Source organism: Falco naumanni, chromosome W (genome assembly GCF_017639655.2).
Source record: "Falco naumanni isolate bFalNau1 chromosome W, bFalNau1.pat, whole genome shotgun sequence".
Taxonomy (NCBI): Eukaryota; Metazoa; Chordata; class Aves; order Falconiformes; family Falconidae; genus Falco; species Falco naumanni.
The window spans coordinates 20900229-20915344 of record NC_054079.1 but is presented as its reverse complement, the minus strand read 5'-3'; the positions used below and the strand labels follow the sequence as shown (position 1 = coordinate 20915344).

The following is a 15116-nucleotide window of genomic DNA, read 5'->3' as shown; positions in this document are numbered from 1 at the left end:
AACCACAGCAAACACACCACTCAACACAACCCAAGTTATCTCACAGCCCACAAACCGCGAGCCCAAAGCTGCTTCCCAGCGAGGCACCGCTTCGTTGTGTGTCTTTCTCTCCCAGCTCTGCACATGCCAGCTTGACGCTATTAAATTATTAAATGGATTTGGTGCACCGCAGCAGGCTTTGGTTACTTTTAGCAAGCAATTAGCCTTCCAAATCCCTCTGTTAGTTTCTGCTTATTTTGCACGTGTACCTGTTTCTGCTATCTGTTTAGACTCCTCTGTGCATTGCTCCGTTTTAGCCTCCCGAGGAACTGTGGAGGACACCTGAGATGAAGCATTAAGGGCAGTCCTTGGCACTCTCAAACGACCGAGGGAGCCCACGGAAGCCGGGCTCCAGGCTGGTAGCCCCTCAGTTTAGCAGGAGCATGAGACTGCTCCAGCAAAGGCAACCTGGGAGCATGGAGCAAGGCAATGGGTTGGGGCAGAAGATGTCATACAGCTCTTCACATACAGCCCTGGGGTCTGGGCTGATCTGGGAGCTGACTTGCTTTGGGCAGGGGCTGGACCAGAGCTCTCATTACCTGCAAACCCTAACTTGCCCTTAAAAGTTACACCTCCCTGGTGTAAGCTCCAATATTCATTACGTAGCTGGTGATATTCATTCCATAGTATTCATTACAGAAACTGCAGGGCTGTAACAAACCCATCTTCGAAACCAAAAAGCAATACAAGTGTTAAAATATTCCATCCTCGAAACTCTTATCTGGTTCGATTAGTTCTGAGAATACAGATGTTTGCAATAGGTTTAGCCTGAAGTAGAGATCATTTGAAATGCAAAATTTAGATTGCCTTCACAGTGGATCATGCTGGTGGGTGAAGAATCACACAACTCCTCCTCAAATGGCAACACAAAACAATCCCTTATCATTGGTAAGGAAGCCATAAGAAGTCACCTTTCATTATCCAGGCTGTATCTTCAAGTGCTCTAATTTCACCCTGGAATGCAACTTATCATGCATCAACTACATCACCCTTTGGGATGTCAGCTGAAATCACTTCCTAAAAGAAAAGAGCTAAAAAAGCTTAATAAACTCCTCTGACTACCAGCAGTCTTTTCCCAGAAAATCACTCCCTGCACATCTCTGCTGGACCTAAACCCAGTGACACCCAATGGTGGGAGCTTGTCTGTGCCTTCATCTTGAACTCGAGCAAAACTGGAGGGAAAAAAAAATGAATAACCGCAGCAAAAACGTAAAGGTCGAGCAGAAGGTTATTTCTGAAGATCTTCAACACCAAATTGTAGCTTTTTGCTTTGAATAGGGAGTGTGCTGTGGCATAAAAAAAACTCACAAGCTATTGTGCAACTGGCAGATAACAGAATTGCAGCTCCTGGAACAGGCTTTCCACAAAGTTACATCCCCATTACCAGCCGGTTTCACGCTAACAGCTCCCTTTTGTAAACTGGTATGTGTGCGTCGAGCAGTGATAGCTCAGGACCGCCTGACCCTGCGCTGCCCAGATCCGTCCCTCACACGCATTTATATATTTAATATATTTTTATTTCCTTGGCCCAGCTTTCCTTTTCATTCCATTTCAGTTTTTCTGACAGGCATTCTAATATGCTTAAGGTCTCCATATTTTCAGCACACACAAAGCATTTAATAATCTCTCCTGATCCCTTCTGTCTCGTGAAAATTGGCATTAAGTTTTAAATCTTTCCCTAAATTCTTCTTTTTCTAAATAGCAGAGAGGCCCTAGATCTGCTTTACATTCCATTAAAACAAGACCTTAAATCATGTTTCTTCTGGAGTCAGTCTTTTACAACAAACAGCCTCCTTGCTTGAAGAAAAAAGGATAAAGGAATGAGGGCAGGCAGACGACTGATGCATTTTCTTTTACCATGGGCTCCACATTAATGCTGCAATATATTCAGAGAATCACTGCTCCTCTGAGAACACCCTTCCGCTCCCACAAAGAGCTTGGTTCAGCGCCTCAGCCCGCTTCATCAACATGAGCCACCGCAACTGCCGGCACAGTTTGCTGCTGCCCTCACAACCGCCAGGTCTGGGGCGATTTGGTGGCATGAGCCCAATTCAGCAGCAGCAAAAGCAATCGGGTCCAAAGCCAGAAATGCTTGAACACTTTGCTTTCTTCCTTCCCCTGCTGGTTTTAGAAGGATGCAGTCAGTGCCCTTCTGCTGCTGCTGACGGGAGCTGTCAGGGTGGTGGATCTCGCAGTACGGGCTGGAGAGCTGCATCCAGGGCTGTGCGGGGACAACGCGCCTCGGGCTGCCCCGAAAGCGGTACTCACCATGGGCACCTGATATATACCTTGATTTTAGGTATATATTACTGTTTATAGATCTATATTAGGCATACATTTGGTATATATCGTTGTTACAGATCTATATTAGGTATCCATTGGGTATATACCAATATTACTATAGATCTACATTAGTTATCTATTGGGTATATATTATTATCACTGTAGATCTCTATTAGGCATCTATTTGGTATATTTTATTAATATTACTATAGATCTACATTAGTTATCTATTGGGTATATATTATTATCACTGTAGGTCTCTATTAGGCATCTATTGGATATATATTAATATTACTATAGATCTCTATTAGGTATCTATTTGGTATATATTACTATTACTACAGATCTATATTAGGTATCTATTGGGTTTCTATTACTATTACTATAGATCTGTATTAGGTATCTATTGGGTATATATGATTATTATAGATCTATATTGGGTGTATTTTATTATTTTATATATACCTATGTATGATGTATTATTGCAGAGATAACTACCTGTGTTCCTAACGTACTCACTGCAGAGCAGTACTGGAGTGTTTCTAACCCCAGCAAAGAGGGCTGTCCTCCACGTAAATGGTTACGTCTTGCTTTTCATCTTCCAGCAGTTCTCAAACCTTATGGATTACGGGCTATTTTGGGAGCTAAGCACCTGCCAGCGGTCCGTACAAACCCAAAGAGGTCACGTGCAGGTGGCAGTAGAGAAAGGGCCTCCAGAGAACGTCCGTAACTCATTCCCTCCCTCCGTCTTACAGAGCAGGGCTGCGCGTTCATGTCCTGACCTGGCTGCTGATGCACCACACGCAGGGGGCAAGCCGGGAGCCCCTGGCAGGAGGAATGATGCTCAGATCCATCCCTCCAGAGTACGAGCTGAGTCGATGCAGCTTGACTTTGGGGTCAACAGACCACAGCTTCAAGTGGGAAACAGCTGCTGGGAAGACCCGGCCACTTGTAAGGTCTGAGGTCTTGAAGACCTCTAGTAACCCTGCAAAGTTGGATTTGTGTAGGAGCACAAAGGGCAGGCAGCTCTGTGTGCCGGCGAAAGCATCTCCTTACTGAGAGACTCCGGTATTGACCACGCTCATTTTTAGTTGCATAAAACCAGATCTTCATGTAGTCAACTGCTCCTCCAAACCTGCAGGAACACAATTCCTACTCTCACCAGCCCTCACTGCTCTTGCACAGAGAGTTCCTCTTTGCTAGTGTTCAGTTCAACTGCTGATAGTAAGAGCTAATAAGATACAACCAAGATCCAAGTGCCTGAAATAGGAATGTGGGCGAAAATCGCTCAGCAACTGCCTAAACATGCTAAATCTCTCTCTCAAACTTGACATTTTTTCAGCTTTCTGAAGCTCTGCCTTCTGTACCTCAGGCCACCCTGCCTGTGCCAGTGGGAAACTGGCTCAGTGCCGAAGCCCTGCTGGAGACCAGGGAGAGGAGCACCTCAACTCCCTGAGCACAGCTCTGGCACCCAGAGAGTTAAGTTACCCCAAGACTGCTGCCTTAAGCTCCATCTCAAGCCGCTGACCTTCCCTCCGAGCTATTGATGGGCTCCAGCCTTGAGTTCTAAGGTGCAGCGATGCAGAAAGATGCACAACAGCCTTTGGACAAGAAAGCAGAGTCCTCAAGACCACCTTGAAGTCGAATGCCTGAATATGAGTCAAAAGGATCATGGTCCTGCTTGTTTTCTCTCTCCTCCTGGTCCCAGGGGTCTCAACGTTGGCTGCCCATAGTCCAAACCAACCTCCAGCCTAACGGCCACGATGTTCCTGAACCCAGCGCGCTGTTCAAGGTGTTCACGCTCTGAAGCCTTTCAGGTAGAACAGAGCATGAAACCTTTGTGTTCAACCTTCCCAGGAGAGAGCACATTCCACCAAGCATGTACCACCATGCTTTTAGAAGGAACACAACCCCACTTAGTCCAACTCAACGTTTTTAAAGGCATACGCCTGTTAATTCTGAGCGAGGCTTCCTTGCTTTCCAGCTCCATGTTGGGCTAGCCGTCTCCATCATGAAAGCTGCTCTTTAAAAACATTTTTCTTAGTGATTAATTCTTCTCTATAATGAGAGGCAATGATTAAAATGTTCTTGTTATTACATTTCTCTTTCCGTTTAAGCAGCTGGTTCTGTGCTGATCTGCACTGAAAACATTTCAAACATAAAACATCTATGAAGCCACTTGCAGTTATTGATAATAGAGTGCTTGCTTTGATTGTGCCTTTGATATCCCCCCTCCCCCCGCTCCTTTCTCTGTAGTTAACAGCTCTAATGATATTTCATTAAAATCTGGTTCCATCCTGCACAGAAAAATGCAACTTCAGAGAGCCTGCAGGCAGTGTAATTATTAACACAGGGAAACCTGCTTCTCCATGCTAGACACACTCAGGAGATGTGACAGTTGTTTGGCAGGACTGCCCCGGACACCTCCAGTGCTATCCACAAAAGCCGGTGTCGGAATCAGCTTTTGGAAGTTACTGTCATTTATATTTTCACCGAGTCTTCTGGTTTTCATTGCTTTGCCCTTTAACTCTTCACGTGGTGCCCAGCTGCGCCCCACAGATGGATGCATGAATCTAATATTCTTCTATTTGTTAAGGAACGCGGGACCAGGGATGGTACCCAGCAAGTGATACGATGGAGGTGGCTCAGCTCCAAACATGCAGTGAAGGGAAAGTGCCTCATGGGAGCTGCCTTTACTGGAGGAGGTTTGGGAATGCAGCTTTCTTCACCCTCCTGATGTGGAAGGGCTGAGGCTCCAAGGGAGGACGGGGAGCTCAGGGCACCCGTGCATTGCCAGACACCCTGAATGTGTCACAGTGCCACAATGCAAATACTAGAAAGTTTGGACCAAGAGGCAGGTGGGAGTATGGTGGTATCTTCTGGTATCCAGCGATGGGACGTGTGGGAATGGCTCAAAGCTGCACCAGGGCAGGTTCAGACTGGATTGAGGAAGCATTTCTTTACCGAGAGGGTGGTCAAACCCTGGAACAGGCTTCCCAGAGAGGTGCTCAACACCCAGAGCTTGTCAGCGATCAAGAAGTATTTGGACAATGCCCCTCAGAACATGCTTTGCCTTTTGGTTAGCCCTGAAGCAGTCAGGCAGTTGGGCCAGATGATTGTTGGAGGTCCCTTCCAACTAAAATAGTCTATTTTAATTAAGGCCAAATAAATCCTTGGCCAGAAATGGATAAAACAGTGGCCAGCAGAAGCATCTCAACACCTGTATGGGTACTTCATTAATAACAAAACTTCATAAAAGTTACGAATATAAAATATATATGTGAAAACGATATAATAGTTTATATATATGAGATATAAGATAATAAAGTATCTTTAGCACCCAGCATTTTCACTCCTCTGCTTATTTTGCCTGACTTCCAAACATTTCAGCATGGATCCACAGTGCACAGTTCTCGGAACTGAGCTGTTTGTAACCAACCTGTTAGCCCTGCTACTAAACGCTGAAAGAGAACCACATTTTAAATGATTTCCTACTATTATTTTTACCCAGTAGTGAGGGGCTCTATTTGTGGCAGGAAAGCCACAAGACTGCGGATGGAGGAAGTAGTCTACTGTAATGGTTTGCACTGGGGAGAAAATCTCTCTGCACATCCAAATGTATTAGGATTTCACTGGTGTCGATAAGCGATCTGAAAGCAAATAAGGGATGCAAACATCAACACTAAAAGAACATCACCAACATAGAAATAGGGAATAGGCTGCAGTCAATGAGATGAATTAATTTAGAAAACAAGCTTTTGTTACAGAATCCATCTGCTTCTGGGTGCCTACGCATGTCCTGCATTTGTTTGCGGACTGAAAAATGGAAGGAAAACCTTGCTGAATGGCAGGGCATTTACAATGGCTGGAGGCTCCACTATGCACTTAGGCAAAATGATAGCATCTGTGGAACCAAAAAGCAACTCTTAGTGACTTCAATAGGGACAGGAATTCAACCTTTAATTTTGAGAAAGAGTGCACAGAAAGATAGGTTACAGCAATCCCGGCTCTGGCTCAAACTTCCAGAGGGATCTTGGATAAATAATTTAATGCTTTTATGCTTCAATTTCCTTCCCATAAAATGGCATAATAATATATCTCCTACCCATTCTTTATCTTACCTGCGGCTATTGTAAGATTTCTGGGATAGGAAGAAAGGTCCAGATAAAACAAAGATGAATGCACATCAAACGGAACTGAGACAGAATTTCAATTCCTACATCCAAAGCTATTTTAGAAATGCTCAGTGGCAGCCCATTTTAGAGAACATCCTCCCTTTGACCCTCTCCCAGTGCTGTGCTGGTGCTCCCGCACAGGACCAGAGCAGCTACAGCTGAGCACCTTGTACCCTGCTAACCCTGCTAAGGCAGGACTGGTGATGGCAGCGCCCAGGACCTTGACGGGAGTTGAGCAGGATGATGCTTAAGCAAACACCTCTGTGACAAAGTGATGGGCTTGGATAGCCCACAGAGGTGACGGATTCAGAAAGGACCAAAGGACCTACCTGAATTGTTGGCACTTGCCAAGTTTAGCAGGCTGCAGTGCATCCCTTGCTCAGCTGCAGAGGTTCAAGAGTCCGTCTTCTCTTTCAGGTCTAGTCCCTCCATTACTTTATGTGAATTCCATTACTTACTGGAAATCACAGCACAAACGGCATCGATTGTAATTTAGGTCTCTAGACACGGCTGCCCTACAGATCAAACCCATCTCCCTATAGGGATACCTTTGTTTCTGATTCAAAGGTTTGAGACGAGCTTTGTACCACTGTTCCATAAAATCGGGTGGCGTTGGCTCCTCTGGAGGCACTGAGCAGGTCTCTTCCCAGTGCCCAAACTGGGCTCGGTGAAGTTTATTTCAGTTCCAGTTCATTACCAGTGTCCTAATTGCCATTTTTTAGGAAAGCTGTAGGGAGACAAACACATCCCACAGCTCAGCGGAGGTTTTTGACTGAATATCACCAGTGCTCTCGTCCAGAGGGAGAGCGGGCAGTGCCAAAGCCAAGTGCCAACCCTGGCTGGTGACACGCTGCCCTGCGTCTCACTGGTGTGAGTGGGAAGGACGGCCACGCCGCTCGTGCCCTGCGGCATCAAAACGCTCCCTTAGGGATGCAGGGATGAAGGAAACTGAACCCACCTATTCCATAGGCTAAGGTGACATCTTCATCACTGGCAGCTGCCTCTCTGTGCCCACCCGTACCCCTGAACTGCCAACTTCTCTGCACGCGGGGTACATCCTGCCTTGGCAAGGGGTGCCAAGGCAGGTCCACCGTGCCTCTGCACTACTGTTTGCATCAGGGCCCTATAAATATGGAGGTTTCATGCATAGGATGCAATGCCTTGATTTGCATAGTTGATTAAGACGCGCTTGTCTGTTCTGCATTTTTCTTTTTGCAGAGAAAAATGGCTTTAATTTTCTGCTCATTCTTGGCAAGTCAGTCAATGGAAAGGATTTGACTTGGCGTGATGGTGCCTTTGCATCTCAGCAAACCTGGAGCAGAATTACAACATGCTTCTAGCCAGCAAAAAAGCTTGTTTTTTATAAAAAGCAATGATTAGGTGAGAGGCATGGAATTCTACATACCAACCACCTCCATGAACCATGGAAAGGCAGAAGTGTGCAGCAGAGACAAGCCTCAGCAATGGAAAACCCCTCTTCTAACACTTGGAGTATTTGGAGTATTTTCTTTGAAGCAGATTATTTCTGGTAAACATGGTCTTTGCAGTCATCAAAACATTTGGGGAAAAAATAGTGACAATTTTTGCTTCGCAAGAAAATGAAGCACAGTACTTCCATAATGCTGAAACATCCAGTAACGGCATTTTCAATCAGAAATATTTCTTTTCTAAATAATTTTTAAATTCCTTGCGCTGATTTTGGTGCAGCTTTTTGCAAGTGTTATATGCTGGATGACGGAATGAAATATATTGTTTCATTACAGCCAAAAAAAAAAAAAAAAAGGAAAGCAATCAAGAGTTGGTTTTACTGTACTTCAAAAAATACAAAAGCCTCCAGCATCAGAATTACCCGTGAACCCCAAACTTTTGGTCCTTGCCCTGCTCCGGCTGTCATCAACCTGTATGTAAAGGGTCTGATGAAAACCACAGAATAGTTTTAAAGAAGAAGGAAGCAGAAGGGGAAACTTTTAAAATAATAATAATAATAAAAAAATATTGTCGCTGTTCTTTCACAAGTCAGTATTAAGTTCATGAAAAATGGGCGGACACTACTGGGAGAAGATCTGTTAAGAATAAGAGGAAAGGGTGGCCAAGCCCTGGACCAGGCTGCCCAGGGTGGTGGTGGAGATCCCATCCCTGGGGGGATTTAAAAGATGCGTAGATGCGATGCTCAGGGCCATGGGTTAGTGGTGGGCTTGGCAGTGCTGGATTAACGGTTGGACTCGATGATCTGAAAGGTCTTTTCCAACCAAAGTGATTCTGTGATTCTAAGGCCTTATAAAGGAGATGCAAAAGCATTTGAATTCCATTTTAATTACAATATTTCCTATTAGAATGCAACTTTCTAAGGAGACTGACACTTTTGACAGGAGACAGAAGAACTGGTCAGAAAAGAAGAAAAAATAATCAACCAAACAAAACCCCCAGAAGAAAACATTTGGACTGTGTTACTTCAGTTAATTAAGATAAAAGATGAACAGCAAGCAATGTGTGGTACTTTAAATTGAACCCAAGACAATTTGAAAATGAACAATTTTTCTTTCTGGGGTTGATTTGCTTTTCAGTTTAACTCCTAGTCTACCAAGGTGGTTACAAAGCCTCCCACTATCAAGAAGCTGGATCCGCCCTCCTTACCCACAGAAAGATGGTTTTTTATGGCATCTCCCAAGGGATCACGATTCCAGCATGCCTTCCCCGCATGCCCGTTTTGCAAAGGAAGGGTGGCGATGCCAGGAATGAAACACTTTGCTCGGTGTTTGTTTCGCATGACCCAGCTGGAAACTCCAACTTCAGAGAGCTTCTGGAATTTGCATGATTGATCTGGAAGAATTAAATTTGTTATCTCATCAGGTCCCCCGACAGCTTCTGGAGGACCAGAGCCGGGGCTGAAAGGGGTAGCAGGGCAAGGGAACGGGGCCACACCACCGCAGCGAGGCACGGGGTGGAAACGTACCCAGGGATGGGGACTATTTGGAAAGATGGAAAATTTTCAACTGAGTAAATATCTTGAAGAATCAGGTCACGGTGGCTTTCCCAAGCCAAGATACTTCAAAATTCACTAAAATACTGGAAGAACTGGCGAGGTGCTCACCTGGTCACTTTTTTTTTTTGTCAGTTAAACAGGAGGTGAGATTCAATCTAAGCTTCAAGAAAGATGTGCCGAATCTTTTCCTCTCCTTTGCAACTTTTTTCCATAGTCTCTAGGAAGCAGTACAACATAAATCCTTTCTTCTTGTAAACAGCCTTTACAAAAGCCTTAATCAGCCTCCCCGGTGATGTGCAGGGAACCACATATTCAGCAGGTAAGTGCAGATGGAGTCACTGAATATCTGGCTTATGGCACTGCATTTTGTTCCACAAGAGAAACTAGGAATTCAATGAGAAATACAAATTAAAAAAAAAAAACCACAACACAGCACTAAAGCGAGCCAGAGTCTGAAGAATAAACAGCATGAGTTGATCTTTAATCTCATATATCAATACTAACAGCATCTATTAACCAGCTCTGACTACAGTTTAAATGTATCCAAAAAGCAGAAGCTGGCCAGACCGCCCCCATGGCATGCAGGGACCCAGCTCCGGTGTGGCGGAGGTGGCCGGGGAGCTGGCAACGGGAGCAGGCAGGTCACTAGCCCTGGGAAAAAGGCTCCAATTCCCCACAAAATAAACCCATTTCGATTTGATTTGAAATTAAACCTGCTGTAAAAATGAAAACAGAGGAAACAAAAGACACAATTCATACCACGGAGGCATCCAGGGGATCTGAATTCCTATTTCCCAGGGCACAAGAGGGTACTAAGGATGAGCAACTCTTCCCTCTCTCAAAACAAAACAAAATAAAACAAACAAAAAAGACTAAAAAAATCAAAAGTCTTGAAGGGGGAAGGAAAAAAAAAAAAAAGCAGATGGGAAGCCAACAGCAGGACTCTGAGACAGACAGAAAAACAGACACCACCACCTTTTCCTTGATATCTGCCCAACTTTTAGAAAGGAAGATACGTTTCATTAAAGTTTAAAACAATTGGAAACCTCCCCCCCCCCCCCCCCCCCCCCCGCCAACGCTCCACATAAATTACTCATAAAATTAAAGAACCATGCAAGAATGGCATAAAGTTACCCCAGGGTGTATTTTACTGAGCCATTATGGAAGAATACACACAAATGAGGAGGATATTAATGACTCCACAGAACACATTTTTCAGTACTGCTTCGCCCTTTTGTCAAATGACAAGAAAAAATCACTTCTGAGGCACTACACCGGAGATGCTCGTGGCTCTGCCTGCCCCAGCTCTTCCACATATTGATAAATATCTGAAATAAATGCAGAAATACCCCCGCACCTTGCAAAAGGGCCACTGCCCAAACCCAAAGTGGTCACTCATTATTCCGGGGATCTTTTTTGTACACACAGGATTTGGAAGGGTGAGAATGCAAACTGAGGCGCTTTTTTTTTTTTTTTTGTGGCTTTCAAATAATATATGTCACGTTGTTGCAAAGTGACGGGTGGAGAACAGGAGCACCGTGTCCTCCGTCCATCACTGTGACAGCTGCTGCAGGATGGGCTGCGGCAGAGAAGGCTCCTGATGGAGCCCATGACTCCCTCGTTAGATGGCACCAGCGGCAGGTCTGTAAAAATTATTCATTTTTGTTAACAACAGTTCATGATGGAAAGGGAAATCCCTGCCACGAGGGATCTTGTTTAAGCAGCGCGGCTAGACCTGTAGCTGGGCATGAGGAAGGAAGGAGGAAAAGTCAATCAGCTCCCACTGCCTCTTTGGTCAACATTGCTTATTTCTGTTCTGGGGATGAAGAAACCAGGAGGCTTCAATGACCTGCCCAAAGCCAGACAGCCTTGCCTCCAGCCCTCCCCACTTCTTAAACACAAGCTCAGTTTTTTCTCCACCCAGATCCATGGCCATTTTGCACTGGAGAAAGGGGATTCTCATCTCCCTGTTCCCAAAAACCTGATCACACCCACTTTGGTGGGAGGTTTTCGAGATGACCTGCGGGACCTGCCCAAATCCCATCGCAGGGCTTTCCTTTCAGCCAGACCCTGACTATCACGAGATCATTTAGCATCATTTATAGCGACAATGTCATCATCACTGTGACTGAAACCGGTACCCAGGAGAGGTGAGCAGGGGGCAAAGGTGGCACCGGTGCCCTCTGAAATCCTCAGCAACCACCAGCAGCGGGGGCCAGCCCTTCCTGGGGACCCTCACCAGCCCTGACGATCTGGTGCCGCCTCTACATCGGTGTCTAAAAGGGATGCAGGATCTTCAAAAAATTAAATTACACCAGCACATGTTTATTCCGCAAACTTCATTTGTGTGGATCAACATATATGGAACTGATCATTCCTTGAAAAAATTGTCATCTATATGGACTTTAAAGACAGCCCTGCCTTCCCTCGCTTTTTCATGTGAAATTTCATTGCATTAATTTTAATAGCCTTTTAATTTTCTATGTGGTTTTGACATTTGTCTAAGAAATGTATGTTAAAAGAGGCTACAGTTGAAATTTTGTCTGCATCTTTGTAACATTCCCTGTGCAGTAACTTCAAAGAATATTGTCTCCACTGAAAAACTTGTTGCAAAAAAACCCAAAACCAAACCCACCCAACCTACCACCAAACCCAAAAACTTTAACAGCTTCTGGTGCAATTGAACTTGAACGCAGTCCTGCTGGTAGTTTTTGTTCCTAGCTGTCTTAGCAAGAAAATTCAGGTGCAGCCAGTCAGTGATTAAAAAAAAAATAATGACAAAAGGACTTATTTCTGAGGTTAGGTGCACCAGTCTCTAACAGGAACTGAAAGTAATGACAGAAGCGTCTAGGCAAGGTGTGAACCTTGGTGACCAAAGTCACCCAAGTCTCCTGCACAAGTAAGGTCACCCTCTAGCTGCTGCAAAATGCCTCGCTCACTAGATAAATCCATCCCAAATCCCTGCATTTCTGTCTCAGAATTCCCCTTTTCAGGACGGTGGGGTGGGGAGCACAGCTCTTCCCAGCTGCTCCCCACCTCGGGGGGTCCAGGATTTGCTCCGGGCAGCAGAGCACAGGAGGGGGCAGACATACGGGGACACAGCCGAGCTTCTCTTAAGTAGATATAATAGTACCTCCCTACCTGAGGATACAGTAATTAACGATCTCTTACAAAGCCCTTAAAGATGCTCGGGTAGAAGTTGAGATGTCGACACACGCTAAATTGAAGGGGGATGATAAGAGGTGGCTTTGTGAGGCTGGAGTGATGCCGTCAAGTTTCTTTGGGGCACACCAACGTGCCTTCCTATTCATCTTCTCCTCCACCAACTAATACACACATCAGGGAGACACAGATTTATTAGGAAACTGGTTTTAATTTCGAAGGGCTGTGAAAAGCAGTGAGCCGGTCCCCCAGCAGGGAACTGCTTTCAAAGCTGGGATGGACAATTCCAATCCTCCTTGCGAGGATAGATGCTTTTCTTTATTCTCTACTACCAAGCTGCTTTAACAGAATCTTGAGGAGCCCAAATAATACCTCACAAAGTCTCCACATGTGGTATGAAAAGATTAGACATGGCAGGGATTTAAATCTGGACTGATAATACTGTAGTGAAATTATATACCATAAAGGCAGAGAAAAAGAGGTTGCGGTTTAATAAAGGAAAAGAAGGGGAGGGAGTGGTAATCTGGGGACAAACCCCTCCATATCAATCCAGCCCATATATTCTGGATGATTATTTCAAAAAGCTGGAACTTGTTCTGGTGATCTTTTAAACTGATTACGGAGCACATGGATGTACTTGTAGAAACGGGAGCTGACGGACATGAATTTCAGATGTCCTTTTTCATCAGCTTTTTCTTCTTTAACAATGCCAGGTTGCATAATACTGCTGATATTTTCAAATAACATGGAAATTCAATTTATGAGCAGCCATGTAATTTATTGTGCAAGAGTTTCAACATGTTGTAAAAGACAGCAGCGTAGAGGCTGACTGCCTCCCAGGACCTGAGCGAGTTGTTTCACAATGATAAGATAGTTTGGTCAACACGAAAAAGTGAAAGGAAAAATGGAAAGCAATACTTTCTCCAGGCTCAAATTTGATGCTTTAGAGAAATCTTAACAATATTAGATAGGAAAGATATTCTAAATGTCTACGCTGCGCCTTCAACAGAGCTGGGAACTCTGTGCCGTGGCAGCTTCAGAGGGTGACAGCAGAGGGTAGCCGTGCCTGCTTTTCATTGGGAAGGCATTTTCCCAACTGAAATGTTATTTTACTTCTGTAAATCTAGCTGTATGTTGTTTATATGACATATCTAAAATACAAACAGACGCAGCAACGCGTATATGCACATGTGCGCGCGTGTGTCTAAGCAGAGGTAAATTGCTAATAGATAAATGATACTGCTGGGTGGATCCTTGGTGCCTTAATCTCAAAAGGCTCTGATTCCTAAACTGACTTTCAAGGATTATTTCCCCAAAAAGGGCTGGGATAGAACCTTGCTTATGTTTGCACACGGTAACTGCAAGTAAGTGGCAGAGCAACCTCAGAGCAGGATTTGAAGACGTACCTAATGTGCAAAGCCGTTGAAAAAAACAGAAAGCGACACATCTCAGGTGGTACTTTCACCAGCATCACAACTCTCGGGGGTTTGGGAAGTGACAACAGGGAGTGAAATTCGTGTTTTGTGATAAACAAAGCTCTAGACAACAGTATCACAGAGTGAGGTTAGTTGAAAGGTCCCTTTTCCACTTGTTCACAACACCCCTTGCCTGGTCAGGGGACATCGCACATGCTCTCGCTGGAACTAATAGACACTTTGCCTGGGGCTCAGCTTAGCTGTTAAGGAACCAAACAGTTCAAAGGCCACCTAAAGCCACCTGCAGAGGCTCGCCTTATGCACAGGATTTGCTTCCAAGCTCTTCTTCTCCTCCACCACCCATGGAGAGCCATTCCCACCTCCTCTACCTGCTCCCAGCCACAAGTCGCCTATGGCAATGAACCGAGAACACATTTCAGGGTGTTCACAGAACAAGGGGGTTTCAGACAAACACTGTCTTTCAGATAAAATCTCTCTACGTGGCAACACGTGGTGATGTATAACAGTTTCTGTGCAGCGGTACACTCCTGCCTTACTGCATGGAGCATAAAAGCAGCTCAGCATCCCACTCCCCCCGAGATGGTTCACCAAAGCAGTCCAGTGCCCATTGGTATCAGACCCAGCACCCAACTCAGTGCTAAGGACTAGATACCAACCTCATTTTAACGACCAGTTCCAATGAATTATTACCTTTGCCATGGAAGGGCTCAAACAATGTTTCAAACCTCTCCCTGCAACAGTCCTTCTTGGACCTTCCAAGCAAGAAAAGCTGCAGTAGGACAAACTCAACCGGAAAAAATGTCTCTTCTTTCTGGAGACCAGACATGTGTGCAAGTACTTACAATAAAATGAGCCATAGAGAAAGAGAAAAGTGTCTGCTGAAAGGTTCCACCTGCTCCAGAGATTTATAAAACACACTTACTGCTAAGCATCAACTAACAGAAAACCTTGCTTTCCAACACCGATAAGCCAAAACGTTTACTCCAGCAGAAAGATTTTGTGTTTTTCAGCGAGTTTATCGTGTTTCCTTGTAAAAAA

At 44.9% G+C, this 15116-nt stretch overlaps 1 protein-coding gene across 1 annotated transcript in view; it reads right to left on the bottom strand.

Annotated features, from left to right (window-relative positions):
• The window catches only part of LOC121080430 (netrin receptor DCC-like), a 156059-nt gene that overhangs the window by 130993 nt on the left and 9950 nt on the right, over positions 1–15116 (bottom strand). The gene's annotated exons all lie outside the window — the stretch shown is intronic.